At 39.4% G+C, this 3316-nt stretch overlaps 1 long non-coding RNA gene across 1 annotated transcript in view; it reads right to left on the bottom strand.

The window, feature by feature from the left end:
* Positions 1-11: 11 nt before the first annotated feature.
* LOC123521166 overlaps positions 12-3316 on the bottom strand; it is a 46773-nt gene continuing 43468 nt past the window's right edge. Inside the window, exon 3 of the long non-coding RNA XR_006679633.1 lies at positions 12-579. This is a non-coding gene — a long non-coding RNA (uncharacterized LOC123521166). The remainder of the gene's footprint in view (positions 580-3316) is intronic.

The following is a 3316-nucleotide window of genomic DNA, read 5'->3' as shown; positions in this document are numbered from 1 at the left end:
ATGATAAAGAACACAGCGTCAGGATTAGAGGAACATCCGTTAAGAACGTGCGATAGGCAGATGATAGAAACTTGCTGGCTAAGAGAGAAGACTAGAAACACGTATTGATGAAGACCAAAGGCCTTCAGGATGCGTTATACGGAAACATGAAATAATAAAATATATACAACTGGACCAATAAGCAACATCATGATGAATAAAAAATACTTACTTTTTGTTATACTTGGATCCATTATCAACACCCATCAATAAATCAAATGGGTACATTGCATTTGGAAAATCTGCTTCAAAAGACCTTTTTAAGAGTGTTAGCAAAGAGCAAAGGTGTCACTTTGGGGACTGCAGGGCCCTTGACTCGAGTCATGGCATTTCAATGGTCTTACCTGCATGTGGTGGCTGGACGATGAACAAGAAAGACCATGCACCTGAATTACGGTGTTGACAATGAGCATGGATCAGACGCAGAATGACCAAATGTGTCTTGGGAAAAGTACAGCCAGAAGGTCCAGAAGGTCCAGGCTTCTTCTCACCACCTTGGCTCGTGCTCTCAGGAAGGATCTTTCCAGAAGGACATCATACCTGGGAAAGTCAAGAGTCAGTGAAAAGGAGGGAAACACCCTGAGATCTTACCATGCCCACAGTCCTCCTCCCAGAAGACCATGGCACTTGCTGTTCTTCATCTTCACCCCGCAAACGGACAGAACTTCTTCCCGTTCCCCTTCGAGCCGTGATTCAAAGAGCCCAAGCGTAGAAAGATCTATGACTGCCATACAAAAAGCTGGTCCGCTTCCAATATTTTATGTTTGTATTCAACGTACCTGAATGTAAAAGGTATATTTGCTTACTTGTATAATAGCTCTCTCTCTCCACTGAAATGTAAGGAAAAGTCCCTCCATGGAGGTAGGGGCTTTTTGTTCCCCATTCTGTCTCCTAGTACCTACATGTTGGGTGGCTAACCACAAGGACAGTAATGCAAAACCATCAGCTGCTCTGGGCTTTCTACTCCTGTAAAGAGTTACAGTCCCAGGCACTCACAGAGGCAGGTCTACCCTGTCCTATAGGATCACAATGAATCACAATCAACCTGATGGCAGTGAGTTTGGTTTGTTGGGGGTTTGGGTTTGGTTTTTTTTCCAGCTTTTGTATCATCTAGAACAGTACCTGACACGTATAAAGAATTCAAATATATTGGTACATTAATTAATGAAACAGCGTAAGTACTGCTATACTTATGCACAGAATTTACAATTCATGCCATTGACAAGTTACTTCGTTGCTCCAATTCCATCCTTAAAGTTAAGTATTGCCATTTTGATTATACAGGACCATGACTTCACTTTAGTGAGCAAAAATTCATTCTAAAATTATAACTCAGTCCACTCGTGAAAAGATTCTCATTGTTCTGTTTTACTGCCTTCCAATATAGATGAACTTTTGTTACAATCATGCCTTGATCATTTGGACTGTGAAAGAGTCCAAAAATAATAGGTGAGTTGTCAAAATCCTTACACTCATTTCTAGTTTCTTCTGATTTAATGACCAACAACAAGACTGGCAAAGGCTGCTTACATATTCTAAATTCAGAACTCTGTTCACTACACTCATGCCCAAAGTTTTGATAAAAATATTTCCAAGGAAATGTATTATTTTTCCATCCAAACTTGAGGCACTGTGAACCAGTAACATCTCTTCAAAATTCCTCTGACCCAAGGACACAAAAACAAAACCAAAAATCCACCTAGTTATTTTGTATCTCTATATCCCTTCTACTGCTTTACATAGTCAAACTTTATGTAAATAGCATATTTGCATTTCTCGGTAACATGATAGCCTTTATACTGTAAATCACAGGCCCCTCGGGCATTTGCGGGTGTTCCTTCCTTCTCACCTAATTCCTGTCTGATGTGTCAGGCTAGCCCACCAGATCTGACCTTCCACGCCGACACTAGGTTCCAGCACATTCCTCCTGTCTTATCTGTTCAAAATGTATTTCTTATTTTTTGGCCAGCAAGACTCTGCTAACTAATTCAGCCTCAGGTATAGTGATGAATAAGAACTCTTCATGGAAGTCTTGAAATGCAAAATATTTTCCAGTACTATTCCCAACATAGCGCAGAGAGAGCTACTTATAACTAAATACCAGCACCAGTCCAGGAAACAAACAGAATGTGACTATGTTCAACAATAGAAAAATAGGTAACTTATAGCAAGACACTGAATAGAATATGAGGTGACCATTAAAAGTGGTATTCATAAGAATTATGTAATGAGATATGAAAATATGTATGACTTTATGTAAAAATAATAGATAAAATTCTTACATATCTAATGATTATATCCGTTAACATGATGAAAGTATGTATGGGTTTAGATAAGAAATTGAGAAATAGAGAGAAAACTAGCATAAAGGATACATAAGAATGTTCAGATTTCTTTTTTTTTTAATTAATTTCATATTTAGTTCAAATTTTATATAATAACTATAACAATGTTAGAGTAGTATGTCATCTACCAGGCTTCCCTTTGTGTCTGGTTTATTTGTTCTTTTAATATTTTTCAAAATTAAGTCTGATGTATTGTTTATTCCAGCATAAGGGATTTTATTACATACCACAAGAAGTCTAATAAATATCTTTCTTACTAAATATATAATATTTTTGCTAATGTTTGAAAACATTGTGAATACATCCAGGCCCACCTATCCCTGAGGATGCTATTCCTGCTCAGAGCAGCTAATGCACAGAGAGGACCATAGGGCTGGTCCCACCATGAGACATGATGTCCCTCACTGACTCATAGCCCTACAGGGGACAACACTGGAGACACAGTGTGGGAATGGCACTCGATCTGATCCCACCACACGGAGACAAAACACTAAGGGCGGGCAACAGAACAGCAAGGGGAACAGAGCAAGGAAGTCTGGAGGGAATACCAAAAATAGACTTTGGGGTCAGGGCGTGGCACCCCATCAGACTTGACTGGAAAACACTCCTAAAGGTCAACAGACAGACACGGAACTATTTGTAGGCTTTTCTTTTTTGAGTGTGTCATTGGTTTTTGTTGTTCTTCTTGTTTGTTTTCTTTTGTTGCTATGTTTTGCTGTCTTTTTGTGTGTGCATATTATTATCTCTGAAGGTCTATCTAGATAAGATAGGTGGGATAAACAACCTGGAGGAGAAAACAATGGGACCGACAGTTCCAGGGGGGGCAGGGGAACGAAGTGGGTGTTAACAAACCCAGGGATAAGAGAACAACAAGTGATCTAAAATCAATGGTGAAGAGGGTGTAGGAGGCCTGGTAGGGCTTGATCAAGGGC

This window comes from Echinops telfairi, unplaced genomic scaffold (assembly GCF_000313985.2).
Source record: "Echinops telfairi isolate 266 unplaced genomic scaffold, ASM31398v2 ScPeMD7_7473;HRSCAF=8511, whole genome shotgun sequence".
NCBI lineage: Eukaryota > Metazoa > Chordata > Mammalia > Afrosoricida > Tenrecidae > Echinops > Echinops telfairi.
This window is presented reverse-complemented; position numbering and strand designations above follow the sequence as displayed.